This window comes from Leptodactylus fuscus, chromosome 8, assembly GCF_031893055.1.
Source record: "Leptodactylus fuscus isolate aLepFus1 chromosome 8, aLepFus1.hap2, whole genome shotgun sequence".
NCBI classification, from domain to species: Eukaryota; Metazoa; Chordata; class Amphibia; order Anura; family Leptodactylidae; genus Leptodactylus; species Leptodactylus fuscus.
The window spans coordinates 84210145-84233172 of NC_134272.1; the positions used below are offsets into that span (position 1 = coordinate 84210145).

The following is a 23028-nucleotide window of genomic DNA, read 5'->3' on the forward strand; positions in this document are numbered from 1 at the left end:
TATAATCTTTTTGTAGCTACAGTGTGATCTAATTCCAAGGCACTATGAATATTATATAGAATGCTTGTCTACATGAGATACCGCATCATCTCTCTACCTCACCACTTCTCCACTGCACTCACATTAGACGCCAGTGCTGTTTGCCACTTTCCTACTTGGCCTCTTATGTAGAATAATTGTCTGTATACATTTATAATCCCATGATAATCTATCATAATTACATCCTTGTCACTTCCATCCTTCTTGCTGTTGTCTTGGTATAGAACTATAAGGGAGAAGAATGCTCTTTATTTGTAAACACTATAAGAAGCCTCATTCAACATCTCCCGTCTAATTGATGCTTCGGGGGTCGTGATGTCATCTTCTCAAACCCCTTCAGTAATACTTCAATATATCATGTCCCATAACTAATTAATTTCAACCTGTTAAATGTTCTCCTGAGGGATCCTATTCATTTACCGGGAGCACGTGCATGAAGAGTACCTTGTAGCTCCACAGCGGTATGTCCCGCAATTACTTACCCTGTCATGCTATGTCAATGTCATATCTGGAATCTGGTGTGTGAGCAAGAATAAGCAAGACATCTTACCCAAAGCGAAAAGAGGAATGTCAGCGAGAGTCAAAACTTATAACTGTCTTGTATGTATTGACTTGTGAACAAACAGTATATAATAATAACTAGAATAACTAGAAGTAAAGATGGAGCAGAATTTACCTTGACAGTTGACACTTTTACCCAGCACAATGCCATCCATCGTATAATGGCAGATCTTGGTATTGCAGCTCAGTCCTTATGCACTTCAATAGATCTGTACTGCAAATGGGTCATGAATGTGACATCACTGGCCTGTGAAGTAGAAATTAGGGTTAAGCCGAACTTGAGATTTCAGGATCAATTTTAAAATCCGATTTCAGATCATTTTCTAGCCAATCTCGATCGTGAAATGTGCTCGATCGACGATCGGGATCCGATCTTTCCGATCTCGATCGCTCAACCCTAGTAGAAATGACACTCAACTGAGTGCCGCTGCCCATTTGACAAGCTGATCTGTGGGGGTATGTTGACCTCTACCGATCCGACTATGATGCTCTATAATATGTCTTTAGGATAGGTCATGCGTAGAGATGAGCAAACGGCGTTCGATCGAATTGGTATTTGATCGAATATCAGGCTGTTCGAGATATTCGATTCTAATTGAATACCATGCAGCAAACGCACTGTGTCAACTCTGCTATACCTGAGATGTAGCAGAGCTGTGTCAACTATGCTATGATCTGAGATCAAAACACAATGGAGACTGCTGTGGACCAATCTTAGACTCCACCTCTTCCGGCAGAACCAGCGTTGATTGGCCGAATGCTGTACACTGTATGGCATTCGGCCAATCAATGCTGGTCAATGCATTCCTATGGGAAAAAGTCAGCTCCTGCATTATTAGTGGCATAATACAGTGACTTGGGCATGTTAGATGCCCCCAGACATGCTTCCCCTGCTGTCCCAGTTGCATTCCAGGGTGTTGGCATCATTTCCTGAGGTGTCATAGTGGACTTGGTGACTCTCTTGAGTCGAATAGTGGTTTCCCCTAAAACAAAGCTATTTTCCCCATAGACTATAATGGGATTCGATACTTGTTCGAATAGTCGAATATTGAGGGGCTATTCAAAACAAATATTGAATATCGAATATTTCACTGTTCGCTCATCTCTAGTCATAAGTAAATCCAGGTTTGTTTTGTTTGTACATTTTCCAAAAAGTTTAGCTGAACCCGAAAATTTTTGGTTTCTCCACTCATGAGATGTCTCTTGAGACCTCAGAAAATAATAACTGGAGATCCAGGGGAGGTGCAGACAAAATAAAAAAAACACTACTACTAACATCACTGATTCCTTTGTTGCGATTTTGGAAATTACAGCATGTCAATTGTACCTATGGAAAACCTGGCAGTATAGGTATAAATGGAAGCAGAAGGTCTGCAGATGAAACTGATGCATTGCCGCCGCGGGCGTGAGTCCTTTGCCTTAACCTCCGAAAAAATGAATTAAATAAACACTTGCAACAACTTTTAACTTGACAGTAGGAGATCCGCTGCTAACTCTCACAAGGGGGTACATTGATGGACGTCTGTGGTCCTGGACCGCACTCATGTGACTTATTTGTCTGCATGACATATTTGGAAGATATGCAGCACAATGATAAATTTAGCTCTGCTACATCTAAACATGAGACAAAAGTATTTAAAATTGCATTAGTCATCATGACGATTGCAGATGTGCAAATTAAGAAGTAAGCAAGAATTCAGCGGAAAACCTGTGATCACCACGGGGTTAAATAGCGAGACTTCTACTGAGGACCTTACAGGATGACATCAAGTAGGCTTAAAATTAGCATTTGTATCTGCAGCACCCCAGCTGTGCTGAATCTTCCCTACTATATCAGTCCCCAGTCAGACCGGTGTCAGCATCCCATATAATATCTTCCTGAAGGTCGTTGTGAAAGCTGACATCCTATCTGTCACCACCGTAGAAATAGGTCACAGTGTAGAAAACTAGGATTCTCCTGCCTTATGTTGATGCATAGAGAGGCGAGTTTGTGAGTTATGGAGAACCTGTGGCAATGTGCATGTAGTTCTACCTGTATTACCATTTATATCACCCTATTATACAACATGTTATAGGGCTGAGCGGAGTAATATATAGTTTTGTGGGAAAAATAGCATTTTACTCATTTGAGTGTCTGCTTAACTTGGGCTTAAGTGAGTCCAGTGAGCGGTCCTACTCAATCAGGGACAGGTATCTTGATGGGAATTACTCATATGAGCATGAATGGGATTGCCCATTCGACTCCCAAGCCTTTGCTCCCATAGTAACACTTCAATAGGCTGTTTATTCCATTTAGGAGTCTAGGAAAGTTTGGGACACTTTCATGGTTAAAACCACCCCTTGTGGACCCCAAACAGCCATTACTTTCCAGATTATCATCAAAAGGACAGAGATAATACAATTTTAATTCCACCCCATCTGATGTTCCTCCTCCACTTCACAATCTCTACTCTTGCTCTCCTGGAGTCCCACAAATGACAATGCCCCACTACATCTGGATTTCTGGAGAGAGGTAGTGCGAGGACAAAATTTTTGCAGCTATGAGTGGGGAGCTCAAAGTTTCTGCAGTAGGAATGGGGAGGTTAACAAATTCTGTATGAGGTGGTGGGTAGGAACCCCTTTGTGAAGGTTCATGTGGACCCTTTCTTTGATACAAACATGAAGATATTGTCAAATCGCAACAATGTTGCTACTGATCTACCATCCTGCCCAAGAGCCTAGGACAACTTGTGGAAATGTAGGTGTTGTACCCAGGCTAGGAAAGCAGAAGACAACACCACCATGGCGTTGTAAAGACACTCATGTTACTACTGACCCACCATCCTACTCTGGATTCCAGGACAACGTCCAGGCAACCTAGATGTTGTCTCCAGGCTAGGAAAGCAGAAGACAACACCGCCATGGTGTTGTAAGGACACTTATGTTACTACTGACCCACCATCCTGCTCGGGATCCCAGAACAACGTCCGGGCAATCTAGGTGTTGTCCTCAGGCTAGGAAAGCAGAAGACAACACCGCCATGGCATTGTAAGGACACTCATGTTACTACTGACCCACCATCCTGCTCAGAATCCCAGGACAATGTCCGGGCAATCTAGGTGTTGTCCTCAAGCTAGGAAAGCAGAAGACAACACTGCCATGGCGTTGTAAGGACACTCATGTTACTACTAACCCACCATCCTGCTCAGAATCCCAGGACAACGTCCGGGCAATCTAGGTGTTGTCCCCAGACTAGAAAAGCAGAAGACAACACCGCCATGGCGTTGTAAGGACACTCATGTTGGGTGCCACCCAATAACTTGCAAAGTGGATTAATAGAATTTATTTTCACTTGACTCAAGGACTTAAAGGTGATTTTTAATTCTGCGGAAAAATTCTCTTTACGTTACGTCTTTATTAATCCCATTATTGATCCACATTTAATTAAATAAACTAAAAGCATAGGAAGAGGAAGTCAGACATGGAGCCATATATCACCCGGCTATAATGCTACAAAGGCTTGACTCCCCCATAAAACAGCCCTATTATCACTGACGCCTCAGCACTTGTATGATTTCTAGTGTTTTCCGAGGGCTCTTGATATCCTAAATCAGTGCATGTTACGTGGCAGCGGGTTTGATTTCTAGATGATGCAGAAGGCTGGAGGATACATCTGTTGTGAGACTAACCCTCCCTTCTTACTAGGTTCAGGATTTATTAAGCGGACCTGATAGGAATCCTCGATGTCACGCCAAGCTCATATATGACAATAGATACATATTTCATCTCTTTACTGGTCTGAAGTTTTTATGAGGATTTACAAGAGCACTCTATAGAATTTCATAGAGATTTAGATAAGATTACAGAAATGATTTGTATTAAAATCTTACAGCAGAACAATAGAAGTTATTGACCCGGACACATAATCTCCAGAAACAGCAGAAAATAAATTGAAATATAAAAGAGCATTCCACCCTTAAATCTAAAAATCACTTCTTATATTGTCCTCTCGGTCGGGTTATTAAAGTATTTTATATTGTTGTGTTATATATGTGTCTAGGATAGATGAGCGCCTAATACGCCAACCAATAGGACAGTCTCATACAAGAGTATTACAAGTGTATTTTTTTTAAGTGTTAGGCCCGGTTCACTTCTGCGTTCGGTATTCGGTCTTCAAATGGACCCCCCGAACGGAACATTGAACGCGTTAAAAAGTAGTGAGCAAGGAAACCCCTCGGACCCCATAGACTAAAATGGGGTCCGAGGGGTTAGGTCCGGTTCACTTCTGCGTTCGGTATTCGGTCCTCAAATGGACCCCCCCCCCCCAAATGGAATATTGAACGTATTAAAAAGCAGTGAGCACGGAAACCTCTCGGACCCCATAGACTATAATGGGGTCCGTGTGATAAACCTTGTTGCAGATTTTGCTGCGGTTTTTAGAGTCAAAATGGCTACAAAAGGAATGGGAAATACAGTCCTATGAAAAAGTTTGGGCACCCCTATTAATCTTAATCATTTTTAGTTGTAAATATTTTGGTGTTTGCAGCAGCCATTTCAGTTTGATATATCTAATAACTGATGGACACAGTAATATTTCAGGATTGAAATGAGGTTTATTGTACTAACAGAAAATGCGCAATATGCATTAAACCAAAATTTGACTGGTGCAAAAGTATGGGCACCTCAACAGAAAAGTGACATTAATATTTAGTAGATCCTCCTTTTGCAAAGATAACAGCCTCTAGTCGCTTCCTGTAGCTTTTAATCAGTTCCTGGATCCTGGATGAAGGGATTTTGGACCATTTCTTTCTACAAAACAATTCAAGTTCAGTTAAGTTTGATGGTCGCCGAGCATGGACAGCCCGCTCTCAAATGATCTGAAAACAAAGATTGTTCAACATAGTTGTTCAGGGGAAGGATACAAAAAGTTGTCTCAGAGATTTAACCTGTCAGTTACCACTGTGAGGAACATTGTAAGGAAATGGAAGACCACAGGGACAGTTCTTGTTAAGCCCAGAAGTGGCAGGCCAAGAAAGATATGAGAAAGGCAGAGAAGAAGAATGGTGAGAACAGTCAAGGACAATCCACAGACCACCTCCAAAGAGCTGCAGCATCATCTTGCTGCAGATGGTGTCACTGTGCATCGGTCAGCTATACAGCGCACTTTGCACAAGGAGAAGCTGTATGGGAGAGTGATGAGAAAGAAGCCGTTTCTGCAAGCATGCCACAAACAGAGTCGCCTGAGGTATGCAAAAGCACATTTTTTTTTTTCATTCAAAATTTTTTATTAGTTTTCAAAATTTAAGGGGTACAGAAAGGAAAAAGGGGAGACACAAGAGGGGGGATAAGTGCAAAAACATAAAAAAGAACATATTATCGAGAATCAAGGCAACAACAAACATTTGCCGTTATATCAATAGTCAAATAAGAGATGTGTCTATTTAAACATAAACCTCAAGAACCATAATGCGAACACAAACTCGAGAATGAAAGAAATGCCAAGATATAGAATGGGACTGGGGGAGGAAAACAGTGTTCAGAGGAAGTCAAGCATAGGCAGAAGCATGAGTTAGCAGCTTCAAATAGACCAGTTTAGGGAGGTAAGTATCATAGGAGTTATAAATTTATAAGGTATGACCTGTTGACTCAGAGCAGGAGACTTAACTGTTTCGGGATAGCAGCCACGGGGACTAGACTTTCTTGTATCTATCAAAAGTCCTATGCAAAAGCACATTTGGACAAGCCAGCTTCATTTTGGAAGAAGGTCCTGTGGACTGATGAAACAAAGATTGAGTTGTTTGGTCATACAAAAAGGCGTTATGCATGGCATCCAAAAGAGACAGCATTCCAAGAAAAACACTTGCTACCCACTGTAAAATTTGGTGGAGGTTCCATCATGCTTTGGGGCTGTGTGGCCAATGCCGGCACTGGGAATCTTGTTAAAGTTGAGGGTCGCATGGATTCCACTCAGTATCAGTAGATTCTTGAGAATAATGTTCAAGAATCAGTGACGAAGTTGAAGTTACGCCGGGGATGGATATTTCAGCAAGACAATGATCCAAAACACCGCTCCAAATCGACTCAGGCATTCATGCAGAGGAACAATTACAATGTTCTGGAATGGCCATCCCAGTCCCCAGACCTGAATATCATTGAACATCTGTGGGATGATTTGAAGCGGGCTGTCCATGTTCAGCGACCATCAAACTTAACTGAACTTGAATTGTTTTGTAAAGAGGAATGGTCCAAAATACCTTCATCCAGGATCCAGGAACTGATTAAAAGCTACAGGAAGCGACTAGAGGCTGTTATCTTTGCAAAAGGAGGATCTACTAAATATTAATGTCACTTTTCTGTTGAGGTGCCCATACTTTTGCACCGGTCAAATTTTAATTTAATGCATATTGCACATTTTCTGTTAGTACAATAAACCTCATTTCAATCCTGAAATATTACTGTGTCCATCAGTTATTAGATATATCAAACTGAAATGGCTGTTGCAAATTCCAAAATATTTAGAACTAAAAATGATTAAGATTAATAGGGGTGCCCAAACTTTTTCATATGACTGTATATAGGAAACTCTCATAGTTTTCCTTCCTGCTGAATGCAATCCTGGCTTTGGTCCAAAAAAGTGCAGCAAAATCTGCAACAAAAAAGTTGTGTTTCAACAATGTAAGAACAAAAAAAATCCTTGCTCATGATACTTCGCCCACATCTTTTAAAACAAATATCGAGTAGGGCTAGAAAGCCCCTTATAATTTTATTTAGAACATTTTACAGACCCTAAATTAGGCTGATTCAAATTTTAATTGGGTTGGAAAAGTCGATTTTGGCAACTAGGCCGTTTTGTCTCTTCTTCTAGTCCATCGAAGGAAAAATGGACAAAAATGGACAAAAATGAATAATGAGGTCCAGACTTTTTATTTTTCTGACTTATCTGTCCTGGACGGACACCCGATGCAAATGTGAACTTAGCCTGAACTAGGTATTTGCCAACAGAAATTGATGAATCTTTGTCTGATCTGCTGCTTTAATTTTTATGGCGCTACAATAAAAACCACTCCATCTGTATCTAAAACACGTCATTGTCACTGCAGTGATCTGGAATTCAGAATGATGCACTAAGGCCAAAGAAGCTCGTCTAATCTGAGGATCTACGTAACATCCCATAATGTCTATACCAATGTTGCTATATCCACGTTGGCTACATGTCTGCGGCTGTATATAGGATTGTGGCTATTTATAATACTGGCCTTTCTTCTCAGCGCGGTCCTCCTGATAAATACACAACCTGATTTTCCATTTGGTGCCTGAAGGTTTCTCCCAGTCTGCAGCCATTACTCTCCTTTCTTTCATGGGCTGGTTATTACTCTTAATGATGTATATAGGAGTCACCTAGGATCCCTATTTGCTGGTAGGTTATGGTAACCTGCATTGAACTGTGGGGGTTTGCTGAATAGGTTCTAGGACATTACGTGAAAGTGATGGGTGAGGGGTTTTCTCCATGGTACAAATTATAGTTTATCACTGAAGACCTCTGAGGATGTTTAATGCTTGGGCGTATTCATTACTGCTGAGTGTTATCGCAATGGGATTAAACAGTGTGCTGAAGCCAGCGAATGAATCCCGTGTATGCCGTCTCAGCAGGATTTGTTGGGTTAACGGGACCTTTCACCAACAGTAACCTTTTGCATTATTAAATAGATGCTGCCCCACTGATTCCAGTGCTGTTGGAATTGTTTTCTCTACCCCCCACCATTCCCAAGCAATTACCTATGTTCGTTTCAGCACTCAAGGCTGTCTACTTTAGGTGGGAAGTCCATACTATCTTCCCCCAACCAAGACCACCCATCTGACAGTAGAGACCCTAATTACCAAATTGGGTGCTAAGGGTAAGTTCACACGGGGCTCCAGACCAAAAAAACATGTAGCAACGACTGAATGACAGTGCACTGCCCAGCATTCAGTTGCGCACTCCGCTCCGGATTAGGCCCAATGAATGGGCCTAGTTGGGAGGAGGGAGTGTCTTCAGGCTGAATCGCAAGGCGAATTGGCCTAAAGAATGAGCATCTTGCTTCTTTCAATAGGAGCCATCTTTTTGGTCAGGATTTTGAGGCGAATACGGCCTCAAAATCCTGACCAACAAACCCCATGTGAACTTACCCTAACATCAATTGCTCAGGAATGGTGGGGGCTACCGAAAAAAAATCCCATCTGTATCATAATTAGTAGAGCTTATGGTAGTTTTTTTTTTTTTATGTAGATTGTGAGCCCCACATAGAGCTCACAATGTACATTTTTCCCTATCAGTATGTCTTTGGAATATGGGATGGAAATCCATGCAAACACGGAGAGAACATACAAACTCCTTGCAAATGGTTTTTTGCCCTCGGTGGGATTTGAACACCAGGACTCCAGTGCTGCAAGGCTGCAGTGCTAACTACTGAGCCACTGTGTGGCCCCTACTTATGGTGGGTTTTGGGACATGTATTTAACTCTTTTATTCAATTAGATTGTCTAAATTTTTTGGGAACTTTTTTACGTTTGTGATATTTTTGATTTTGCTTTTTTTTTCTTTGGCATTATTTTGTATTTTAATTTATTTCCATATTTTTTTCCACATTTCAGCCCAGTTCTCTGCACAATGTATGAGCTGTGGTGCAGGGCAAAGTCCAAAGGGTCCTTGGTTTCTTAGTTCGCTAGTTTGGCAGGGTGCCCATAGGATGGAATCAAACTGGTTAAATTGTTAAGGCATATCCTTACCTAGGTTGCGTCTTCGATCAACATATCCTGAGACGTGTAGCATAAGATGACTTGCTTTGAAAAAGCATGATGAAAGTTGTTTATGATCTCTGTGCCTATATGTTGCGATCTGGTGGTTGTGTATTGCAGGTTGTGGAAGATTTTCCTAGCATGTATCAATAATTTCAAGGAGTTATCCAAGATTAAAGAACATGGCCACTTTATTCTTAGTTGGTGACATTCCATCCTTGGGTAACGTGCCAACGCTGCAGCTCAGTCTGAGTCTTTGAATTGACCATGACCATGTGACCAACAAACATGATGTCACTTCCTAAAAAGAAGAAAGAAGCCATGTTTTATAATATCATAGAACCCCACTAATGAATCTGTATCATTAGAAATTAGAGTAATTTGCAACATTTTCAGAAATTTAGCCGTAAGGGAACATTCGCACAACCGAGCTTATGCTATGAAACCCGGTCCATGTGTTGGTTGGATTTACCAGCCTGCACCTTATGCCAGGAGATGGACTCCTAGTAGTATAACTATCTATATCTACCTTACCTTATGGAACAGTATGCGGCTGGGAGACAGAGTAGATAACTATATGGCTATCAGTCCCTCTCCCGACATAGGGTGCAGGCCAGTAACTCCGGTCAACCCATGGACTGAGTTTCAGCAGTAGATGCGCCCTTAGTGTGGACACATCTGTACACCATGATATTAGAATATAGGAATGTCCCTTTAATATGAAATAATCAAGGCTACTATAAATTAATTTTAAGTCTAATCACTCTTAAAGGGATCATTGTAAAGCTTCATATCAAATCCATGAAACAATATTACGCTGTATCCCTTTACATACTCTTATTGTATCCACTCATGTCTGAAATGAATAAATAACCATACATAATTATTAAGACTTACAAGATTTATTCCTAATGTGATTTCTTCCAAATGTGAAAAATGGGTCAAACACAACAAGTTTCCATGTTCAACCAGCTATGGCAAGCAAAAAATGAATAATCTGTTGATGTATTCCTGGTGGTGATTTCTTATCTTCTTCTATACATCGCTCCCCAAGTGAGACGAATCTACTAATAAATGGCATAATTAATAATTGTGAAAAATCAGAAAGTGAGGAGTCGTCTGCAGTATGTCATATGGACAGGGAAAAAATGTACGTCATCGGAAAAATAAAAAAAAATATGTCTTCCAGGTTCTTCAGTGGTGCTCTGTTATCTTAGAAATCTCTCATTGGAAAGATATAATAATGGAATCGAAATTACAGCTTTCTCGCACAAGAAATATTCTCCTCGCTCATTTGTTTTTTTGGATGTGAGAAAAAAGCAAGAATAGGCATCAGAAATAGGAAATGGAGTCTTACAAAAACTACGAAAACCCGGGCCAATTGGTATAACAAAGCACTTAGCTTAACCAAATAGACATTTTCTATAGACATTGGCAACATGTATGTCCAATGATATGCCCCAGACTTGGGTCCATAGCTCATACTGAACTTACTGATGAAATGTCGGTCCATAAGGACAAGAATACCACCGAAATCCAGAGCTTCCATTAAGAGAGTCTAGGCATTGACCAGGTTCAAGTTCATGACAAGTGTCAGACTAGCCCACTAGAGTACTAGTAGATAGTACAAGAATGGTCCATCAGAAGACACCCACATTTGAAGAATATGATGGTCTATTTCCTAGGGGTCATTGAAGGTTGTCCCCCATACTTATTTTATCTCATGAGCCCAAAGAACTTCAGTTTGACACTGCATGAAGACCATGATATCTTTTACTCTGTTGGTCTTCAGCTAGAACATACATACAAGTGTATATACTGAAGTTGTCCAGACCCACTTAAAAACGTCTAAAATAACAAAAAGACTAATAATTAGAGATGAGCGAGTAGTATTCGATCGAGTAGGTATTCGATCGAATATTACGGTATTCAAAATACTCGTACTTGATCGAATACTACTCGCTATTCAAATGGAAAAATTTGATGCAGAACCAGCGTTGATTGGCCGAATGCTATACAGTCGGCCAATGAATGCTGGTTCTTCTCCTACCTTTAGAAGTCTTCTCCGTGCAGCATCCCACGGCGTCTTCCAGCTCTGAATTCACTCTACCAGGCATCGGGCCTGGGCAGAGCCGACTGCACATGCCCGCGCTACAAGAAAATGGCCGCTTTGACTGTAAGCGGCCATTTTCTTGTAGTGCGGACATGCGCAGTCAGCTCTGCCCAGGCCCGGTGCCTGGCAGAGTGAATTCAGAGCCGGAAGACGCCGCGGGGACGCTGCACGGAGAAGACTTCTCGGAGAATCCAGCCCAACCCTCACTCGTGGACTTGGTAAGTTCTATTTGATCGAATGTTGCCTACCCCTGAAACGAACATTTTTCCCCCATAGAGTATAATAGGATTCAATATTCAATTCGAGTAGTCAAATATTGCGGGGCTACTCGAAACGAATATCGAATATCGAACATTTTACTGTTCGCTCATCTCTACTAATAATCATTTACATTAGGTTCCATGGCCAATGATGATTCCTTGGGCCCCTGCCAGACTCTTCACCAAGCTACTTCGATGATATGTCTATGTGTCATGTGACATTTGCCTTCATCAATGGCCTCATCAGTGACCTCATTGATGGTGACTTGTCAGTGATTGGCTATAATGGTCACATGTCAACATAAATGGCAAGAGGTTTGTACAATAAAATGAGTGTTAGTTGTTTGCATAGATTTCAGTAAAGCCACATGGCCCAGTTGAGGCCAGATCCGATTTATGGGTAGGCATGCACCACTTCATAATGGAGGAGTACCCTCCGCCTGCTCAAGAGATATGAAGACTAGCATTGAAAACGACAATCCTCCTAAATCTCCCCTGGTATTCCTCTGTACTCTCCCCGTAAACATGTCATCTCAACAATGTATTTATGTGATCTTAATATGTAGAGTGGAGTCATCCACTACCAGAAATGTCAGGTGGTAGATTACTGCCCTTGAGAACAAGAGCGGGCATATTGAAAATCAACATGACCAACCAATCCTTTCTCCAATATCTGCTGTGGGTGGACACTGCCATACTCATTAGATGCTTGGCCAACCGAGCTGAAACAAATCAGATCAGATTGGTTACAGGCCATTTACCACCTTACTGGGTGTTGACTATGTCATTGTGCATAGTCGGAGATGGTCTTGTTCGAGTCACAGTAATTTTCAGTCTTGGACTTAATTAAATTATTTGAGGGGTAGAAGGGAACATCCATTACATTGTGTTCTCCGTAGAGGATGCCTACCAGAGTGACATCTCCAACCCCACCGCTCGGAGGGACCTGCCATCTTTTATTGATAATATCATTATGTTTTACAATGTTAAAATGCTTTTTTGATACGGCTGCACTTTGAGATTTTGCAATATAGATCCTCTGACCTTTTGAAGGTTAAAGGGACAGCTTACATCTATTGTGCCCGTTTCCCACTACACTGGGTAATCCATCTTGTGACATAAAACAAATATGACTCTTATTATCTCTGCCTCCCATTAACCCCAGAGCACCGAACTTCAAAGTACTTCTGATTTCTGGCAATATGATGCTTGACAAGAAATGAAGTCATTACACATTGGATTAATAAATCATATATGCATATGTGGTCCTTAACTAGAAAGTGCAAATCTCTACAAAGAACCTGAGACATCAAGATGAATGATAGCGTGTACGGGGTTAATTCCTCATATTGAGGGTATTGGTGACATAAAGGACGGAAGTCTAGGAGGTGAAGAACTGAGAAGCAAACTTTTCTATGGATTTATTTGCAATGATAATGGCAACATACAGACATGATCACCTTTAACCCTTTATCGTTCACTTAAAGATGTTTTTTTGGACTTGCTTATTTACTTAGGGTAGGTCATCAGTATGGTGGGAGAACCTCACCGATTGGCTGTTTGAAGAAGCCATAGTGTTCAGGTCTCTTTTCTCTCTGCATTTTTTGTGCGGAAGCCGAACCAAAACCACATGGCTCCATTATAGTCTATAGCAGGGGTCCTGAAAATGCAGCCCGGGGGCCACATGCGGCCCACCAAGCACTTCTGTCTGACAACGCCGGCAGGCGTGCATTTATAATGAAGCTCATGGGGAGCTCGGGCCAGGCCATGGAGCGCACTTCACTTTACCTGTTGGAGGGCACCGCTCCCGATGTCTGTGCGACCTTCTCTGCCTCCGGCCCACTGTTTAAAAAGTTTGAGGACCCCTGGTCTATAGGGTCCGCGGGATTCCTAAGGTAACCACTAGAGATGAGTGAGTGTTCAATCGAGTGTTCAATCGAATACCTCGGTACTCGAAATACTCGTACTCGATCGAACACTACTAGCTGTTCGAAGTTTAAGGTTCGATGCAGAACCTTTAGAAGTCGTCTCCGTGCAGCGTCCCCGCGGCGTCTTCCGGCTGGAATTCACTCTGCCTAGGCATCCGGCCTAGGCAGAGCCGACTGTGCATACGCGGGCATGCCCTCGCATGCGCAGTCGGCTCTGCTCAGGCGTCGGGCCGGGCAGAGCCGACCCGCATGCGCAGTCGGCTCTGCCTAGGCCCTGAAGCCTAAGCAGAGTGAATTCCAGCCGGAAGAAGACGCGGGGACGCTGCGCCGGGAGAAGACTTCAAGGATAATCCAGACCGACCCTCACTCGTGGACTTGGTAAGTATAATGTTATCGAATTTTGCCTACCCCTGAAACGAGCATTTCCCCCATAGACTATAATGGGGTTTGAAATCCATTTGAACAGTCGAACAGTGAGCGGCTGTTCGAATTGGATTTCGAACCTCGGACATTTTAGTGTTCGCTCATCTCTAGTAACCACTTTTTAATGCAGATTAGGTTACTGTTCAGGGACTACCCAAATGGAAACCCATGCGCAGATATGAACCAAACCTTATACTAAGCCTAAACCCATTTTTAGTAAAATAGGTGGAAAAATGACATATGGCTTAAGTAAAAAGTCGAACATTTGTGGATCTGTCCACCCATCCCTAGGTGTATTTGATGGTTTCAAGGGCTATATCTGATACATAGAGTACACTGGTAATGGCTGAATCCAATCCCCAACCCCCTTTAGGTTCTTACCTTCATCTTCTCCCAGACACGAGTCATTGTGACTGCTATTTATTTCATTCTACACACCTTTCATGTTAAGGAAACACATCTGAACGCCGCGCCATGGCGGTGCCAGCAATTAATTATATATGAATACATATGCATATGATTACAAGCCAAAACCGGATAATGGAAATGTACCGAATGACAGGCATTACACTTAACTGCTTGTTCTCATAAAATTAGCCGTGATTTCCTCTCCTTGTACATGTCGCTTAAAATTATTTATCATCTCCTTAGCATCCATTTCCATTTGCTTACATAATTGGATGGCTATCTGATCTGGGGCCGGAATAAACAGACATCATTTTTCTAGTTGCAGTTTTCTAAGAAAGTAATTGAATATTACAACATCAGCAAAGATCGGCCGCCCAGACTGAGTAATTGTCTTGTTGATGGTAATGACATAGTGATGTATTAGGACCTGTTCACATGGTCTCATCTTCTTAGATAGCCTGGTCATTCGTAAGGGTTACAATGTTTCACAAGCAGATATGATGGCTTCGGAAGCAGAAGTTTTCCATGTCCTCTTGGATTAGTAGCCCATCAATCAGAGACCCCACCAATGTCATATGGAAGGGACAAAGTGAGTCTACACATGGGTATCAAGATTTTCAATAGTCCTTTTTTCTGGGGGAACTAAATGGATCCTATGTGTTGTTTTATATTCATTTCAATCAAATTTTGTAAAAGTGAATCTGCACCCAGAGGCGTAACAAAAGGCTCATGGGTCCTGGTGCAAAAACACAGGACCACGTGCACTTCTCCTCCCATGATTATAAGTCAAGTCCTATAGATATATTTTAGTAGAATTAATATTACTCTTTCCAGGGATACACTTTTGACTAGGGTTGAGCAATCGGGATCGGGAAAGATCGGATCCCGATCGGCGATTGAGCAAATTTCACGATTGCGATGGGCTGGAAAATTATCAGAAATTGGATTTTACAATTGATCCTGAAATCTCAAGATCGGCTCAACCCTACTCCTGACAACAACTACCAATTCTTGTAGCATTCTCTTAGTGACTCTTCTGTATAAATAAATATATAGTTTAATATATTCAAAGACCCTCCCCCAGGAATGATTTTTGCAAAAAAAACTTAAATTATCCCCTATTTAGGGCCTCCATGGCCCATGAGAAGTGGGAATCTTGCTCCCCATTTTGAATGGAAAATGGGGCACCTGCTCCATTCATTTCGTGTGCCTATTTCAGATAGACAAAATACATGGGAACGCAGTTGTCTAACCAGAGCTCCATTTAGAATGGGGAGCAAAACTCCCCTTTCTCACGATCAATGGTGGCCCCAGTGGTCAGGCCTTCATTTATCAGCAACTTATCCTCTATTCTATAGATAGGGATACGTTGCTGAGATGGGAAAACCATTTAAGCTTGCCATACACCTAAACAAATGACTGCTAGGATGAAAGCCATTCTATTCCTTCCACTTCCACCATTCAACATGCACATTTGGTTTGGGCAAATACGTGTGTTCTGAATGGGGAGAAGGTAATAAGTCACAGGTAGACAACTCTGGTGACAGATGATTTCTCACGAGAACAAAAGTATCAATCACAAGGAAATCCAATTTTCCCAATGTCTTCTTGACAAATTTTGTAAATTCCTCTACACATTAGAAGATCATATAGATTTGGTCTACTTTCATCTAATCTACTGTATATGCCTCCTTTTATAGGTAAATTCACCCTTGTCCATAACATTATTTGCACATTTTTGTATTCCGGGCTGGTCACACATTCTCATGCAAATAAAACGTTGCTAATTTTTTCACTGTTTTTCCCCAAATCTATGCAGAATTGAAGGTAACTTGTGGCAGGGCTCATGGATTCCCATTTCAGTGGTTCATTTGTTGATGATTGTTCTTCATTTGATGCGATTGTTTATCTTCGTCATGATAAGATGGAGGCACCGAGCCATATAATGAATTTCCTTGCATTATAATCAAATTCTTTATAGTTCATATTATAAAATAGTTTGTGTCACTTAGTCTGTAAGAAATATAAACTACCCTTGAGATGTGGAATTACAAAAAAAATCGCTTTTATTTATGTAAAAATTGAAATATTAATATGTTTTTGCTTTTTTTTATAATAAATGTGTACTTGTAATGATCAATTAACTCCCGAGTTGTCATCGGATGCCAATGGAAATCTAAGTAACTATGTTTTAGCAATTTGCTTGAAAATGTTAGCAAAGTCTACTTTTCTAATTCTGTCCTCCATCTTCTGTGACCTTCTCTCATGCATTACAGGGCAACCGATGAGAACAACACACTCATACAATGGGGGAATTTAATAAGACTGGTTCTCTGTATGCCAGTCTTAATCCTTTCCCCTGATTGAGACTCAGTCTTTTTAATAATTCAGGTAGACCCCCGTTTGCCAGAATTGAAATCTACGCTGATCAAGATCGATTTCTGATATAAGCCATACCAGTTTTCTGGTGTGAGTTATGATAAGTTTTGGGCCTCCTTTTTGTCTTCTTCTCTCCACCCACTTCCATAAAAGTGGTGCGTAGGACACAGAAGGAACAATGTGGTGCATCTTTGTCTCAAAAAAGGGCTGCATGCCAAAGAAGTGCCATGTTCAAGGCCAACTTGGCCAAAAACTGAGTTAGTATTTTCCTCCCATTGTCTTCCAAAAGGGTTTTTTTTGCTTTGGACCATCCCAATGTGGTAGAAGGTCCTATGACAGTAAACTGATCACAAACTATCTCTTTGCTCGGAACCTCAGTGATCAATAAGTGTTCTACTGCTCTGCCATGCCACTACTGAGCAAATGACCCCTGACTAGGGTTGAGCGATTGTGTTTGGAAAAGATCGGATTCCGATCGGCGATCGAGAAAATTTCACGATCGTGATCGGAATTTCGAACACGATCTTTTTATGTGGGATCGAGATCGGTGATCTTTTCCCTCAATGCTTTGCTTAGCCTTCACACTGAGTATTCACTGTATACTCAGTGTGAAGGCTCCGCTGCAGTTCCATAGGAATGAATGGAAGCAGCCGGCACACAGCCTTAACCCCCTGCATGCCGGCTGCCTCCATTCATTCGAATGGGAGGCTAAACTAAACATCTCTAGCAGCTACTTACCTCTAGAGATGGCTGCTCCGGTGCCCTCCTTCTTCTTGCCTCGCTGCCCTGCCTCCCAGGTTAGTGTTTAAAGTGCTAGGTAGGCGGGGCTTGTGGCTTAGGAGAGTGTGGACGTGACGTCTCCCCTCCAAGTACCCACCCACACTCTCCTAACCCACCCACACTCTCCTAACCTGGCGGGGGGGGGGGGGCAGCGAAGGGAGAAGAGCAGCGTGGAGCGGCAGCGAGGCAAAGAAGAAGGAAGGCACCGGGCACCGGACCAGCCATCTCTGGAGGTAAGTGGACACCAGGGGGGACTAAGTAGCCAGAGGATTCAAAAAAATCCTCTGGCTACTTTAGTGATTCACTACACAGCGTGGATTCTAACAATTGTTATATTCCATGCTGTATAGTGAATAGGATTGCTTTTAAAATCCGATCTCTGATTAATAAAAAAAATCCCATTGACTTGCATTGGGATCGGAATTGGGATCGAGATCGGGTTCGAATGAAAAATGATCGGAAATCGGATTTTAAAATCGATCCTGAAAAGTCAAGATCGGCTCAACCCTACCCCTGACTCCAGCAAGAAATTATTCTAACCAAACCTTTAAAGACTTTATAGACTAGGTAGTCTGACTATACAGTTGTATGTTACTCCACATGCTCTACCCCCTCCTCTACCACCTGCAAATACTTAAAACCGGCGGCGGAAGGAATAGCGTATGGCTGGATTTGCTTTATTCTTTTTTCTGTCTCGTCATAGAGACAGATTCTCTACATCTGGGATTTGGACTGAATCTGCACCTGATGTTCCAGAAGGAACCTTTCATGCTGTTGTGACTGATGACTACAAGGTTAGTTTGTAGTCTGTTACCATGGAGGCACCTAATTCTGTATGGGAGCTGAATGCACAACGTTTCTAAGCCATTGTGAAGTTTAAGCACAAAAGGACCTTTCTGATCCTACAATTTCTTATACCGCTCCTCAAAAACTATGTATCTCCACTTAGCAGATAATCCTCTGTGAGCAAAGTTTGTGCTGTACACTTAAAAAAGCCGATTGAAAACCCCATAAATAGCCAAAATCCAATGAATTCCAAAACACCTAAAATTGTTTTTCTGCTCCTCTATAGCCATAGCCGGAGCTGTTTACGATGCACGAGACGAACAGTCAGAAGTTCTTGCTACGGGGCTGTGAATGGAGCCTTGTGATTATTCCGAATGTCATCTTTTGCTTTACATACTTTGTCTACAACGTATATAAAGATAGCAGAGTTCATCGGGAAGCTGAGGCTATAATTATTTTCCTCTCTATGCGGTAGAATTTTCATTTGCTCTTTCTAAGTTTCTCTCCAACTCCGAGAATTGTATTTTCTCACCTAGTTCCAGCAATGTGTTGTACTTATCATGATAATGCAGCTTTAGGTAAGGAAAAAAAAGACAATTGAGCCCGGCAGAATTTTTTTTACTTTCGCTTGTCTCTAAGATTCCTCCTGAGTGTCAATCATGTTTGAACAGCTCGGCTCAGTTCAGACTTCATAAAAACAGCACTTAGTCTATAGCAAAGCTTCCCAATATCAATTAGGTATTTTTTTTCCGTCTCCGGAACTTATATTAGTAAATCTTTTGCTTCCCGCCCCCTCACTGGAAAGTTACACAAAATTCTCCCTTCGCCTGCAAAATGGTGAGCTGTCAGCGCTGTCGATTTTCTAGATTGTAGACTTCAGATGCAATCTCTTCAGTATAAGGTTCTTGATTGTCTGTTGAGGGCATAAAGCTGAATGACTATGGTTTTCTGTAAGTAATTTTCCAAGAGGCCTGGGACTACATTTAACTCCTCGTGACTGCTATGAAATGTAGGGTTCTTTGGCTTTTTATAGGCTGCGAGAGAATCTGTAAAATGATAGAAGCCACCAGAGTTCTTGTATTAGACAGAAGATCAAAAAAAGATAGCAACGGAAGAAATTCTGCCTTGTCTGGTGATCATACAAGAGCCATGAGGGCTGCTATTTCTAAAAAAAAAGTATCAAAAATAGACTATATTTTTGACTCCTGAACAAACAGATAAAACTCACAAATTAATTTGATTCCAGTTTCTATGGGGAACAGTCAGCAAGCTTGTTGACAGGCACACCTCCAATGTATTTGTGGATGTAATGGGAGCACTGGCATCACTACAGGAAGATGTGACTCAACCCAGAGGCCAAGGGTGATCGTAGGTCACCACCAGCTGGAAAAAAGTTATCTGTTCCCTTTACTGATTTTCTTTGCTCCTTGGCAGACTGTGCATCATAAATTTATTATCCCTGTCCTATGGTGCACTGGAGTGAGAAAATTTATGATACACAACCCTTCAGTGTTAGGAGAAAATTAAGAGCATATAGTCCAGGAAGCGGTCTGGGCCCAAAACTCATCATGGTGGTCTGGGCCCAAAACTCATCATGGTGGTCTGGGCCCAAAACTCATCATGGTGGTCTGGACCCAAAACTCATCATGGTGGTCTGGGCCCAAAACTCATTATGGTGGTCTGAACCCAGAAAGAGAAAAGGAAAGGGAAATTTAAATGCTGCTAAAATGTGGGATGAAATATGGCTGATGGTTGTGAGGATATATGACACACCAGGGCCCATGAGCCTTTAGCTACTCCCCCAAAATGGGAGAATTAGTTTAACCTACATAATATTAATGAAGAGAGATTGTTGTTAAGATAATACTTTCCAGAAAGTAAATCACCAGGAACACGAGAGAGTCGCCAATGGCCCTATATTAAGTGGAAAAAAAATCCTTCTCAATTCCAATATGGCAATCAGAATAAATACTTGGTCATCTCCCTTATCCAAAAAATACTAGGAGGTGATTTCTAGTTGAGCAATTCCTCAGTGCTGCTGCTGAAACCAGGGAGAAAGGGAAAGACAGTGACAGTCAGTCCTAAGCTCAATCCAGCCTCTGTCCCTACCTACTTGCCACAACTGTCCTAATGACAGGGACAACTGGACGATAGACCTTTCTCTGAATAAGCAGAAACACTAAACATGAACAAGACAACACAACACAGAAGAGGAGTCAGCAAGGTATGGGTCAAAGACAGAGAGACAAAGCAGTACCAAATCACAATCCAAAAGCATAGTCACTAGACAAGCCAAAGGTCAGAAGTTAGTAAATACGATACAATAGCAAAAGAAGTGCTAGTAAGGACAGAGTCTCAATCGCCAGCCAACCTATATGAGCTGATGACCTGTATATAGGAAGTCCCAAACCCACCCCAGACTTGATAGGCAGATAGGATAAGATTAACTATTGGAGGAACAGAGGGAAACCATGGAAAAGGTTGGTGGTGCAGAGACCCGAACAAGCAGAGATGTTACAACTAGTTCTGATAATTTGCAACATTTTTACTTTCTAGAATGAAATATAAATAATACAACTTAACAAGTGTCCATCCTCAATGGACTCCCTAGTTTCAGGTACACAATCCCTACTTTCACTCTTTTATATTTTTAATAATATTTTTTATGATTTATTCCGTACCCAGTACAGTTGCTTTTCTTCTTTAATTGCCTTTATCATGTAACTTTTTAATGAAGTAAAACTTAAAGAGTCGTTTGATGTAGAACCTTTTTCATGTAGATTGTATATTATCAAGTAAACTAATGACATACCGGGGATATGCAGGTGGAAGTACCAAGGGATATCCTCTGAATACATTGCGCTTATATCTGTCTGATTTATTCACATCTCCTTCATTAGAACCTATAAATTTCTATGTATGGGACGCGTCTCCATCCATGACAAAACAGTGGCAGCTGTTCATCAAATCCCTTCATTAATACGCGTTTGACGCGGCCACACTGGGGACCCCATCGCTACCTGCATTCCTTACTTAATGAACTAGTTACATAGAGGATGGAAAGGGAGATTGGGTGGTCTCTTTGGATTATCTCATACGCTGTTGTGCCCTGAGGTCCCAAAAGAGGATAATTAAGATGTATTGTAAGTTATATGATGGTTTCTCTTGGCCAGATTCCATATTACATTAATATTCAAGAGCCGGAGGAGCGTATTGGAATTTGATATGTGGCAGTAATAGGGCAGACAATAATGTTATGTATGTAAATAAAAGCTCTGCAATATTTATAGCGTCTTTCTTAGACATGAAAATAAGACCTTAAATCATGAGAAATACAAACACAATGTGGCTGGAAAATTGCAAATAAGCTCTATCTATTAGGCACATCTGTGTATATCACATGAGCATGGCATTCTACGCTTCTGGTAGTGTTCAGGTTAAGAACCAATTGTAACAATTGTAAGAATGTTTGTTTTATAGGTGATTATTTTGATTCATTTCATATTTTTACTTGTTTTATGTGCATTTGGATTAACTATATTTACCGCTCCCTATTATCAGATACATTAGGATGAGAAGAGACTTTTCCTTCCATAAGATATGATAGATTTGGGTCCCATCTCTGAGATCTGCACCAACAGATTTGTCTGCACTTAACCAATCTCCAAAGGTTATGGATCCCAGTTACACAATAGCATAACATGATAGAGTATCAAAAGCCTCAAGAGGCAGCAATTCACCCCCTCTGTCCGCTGGGTGGTCACCTTTAGACACATATAGGTTGCCTGGCATATCCCTTTATGATAATTAGAACCTCTTGAAATGTGTCTTGTGAGTAATCTCGAAGTTCACCTGCAAGTTTTAGTTTGGCTATTATACTCTGGAGTCCTTTCATACCCAATCGTAGAAAATTGGAATCCAATGGGGTTCAGAAAAATAGTAAAGTATTTGGTGTGACCTTTGCCCTTTGCCTTCCATCAGTTCTTCATCTGTCATAAACTTTTGCACGTACATTGATGACCCATACTATATATTTATATAAACCTCTATGATGATACTGTATGGTATGGTGGCATTAATGGGACAGCCTATTCATTTTAATATAAAATATTGTATGTAATTCCTTATTTACTCAGTGGGGGCGCTGCAGGGAAATCAAACACCTTGATGTCAGATTACAACTGATAATAATTTGGGGGGCTCAGCAAAAGGCTACTCTGCGGTTGGCTTATTTTATGAAAAATTATGAATGAAAAGTGAACAAGCCCTTTAAGTTTCCTAAAAATGACTGTTCCATCTTTTGTTCTCTCTTCTGGCTGTGACATTTCGTTTCTATTCCTTCGTTCTTTACACCAAATTAAGTTTATTGTCTCGGCTGTCAGGCTTGTGTAACCTTTACATTGGACAAATATTGTTCATTAGATTCTGTTTGAGGTTAATTTGATCAATTATATATCTGTTCTATCCTTTACCTTTTGCAAATTTTCAGCTTTTGTCTCTTACATGATAGAAATTTGCTACTAATGTAACTTTTTTACTCTTTCGCTTTTTAGTAGCTGAGCCTGAGCCTGCCTGAGATGGCTTTGCTTTGTTGCTG

At 41.3% G+C, this 23028-nt stretch overlaps 1 protein-coding gene across 1 annotated transcript in view; it reads left to right on the forward strand.

Annotated features, from left to right (window-relative positions):
- Window positions 1-23028, forward strand: part of LRP1B (LDL receptor related protein 1B) — a 1094775-nt gene that overhangs the window by 175771 nt on the left and 895976 nt on the right. The window lies entirely within an intron of this gene.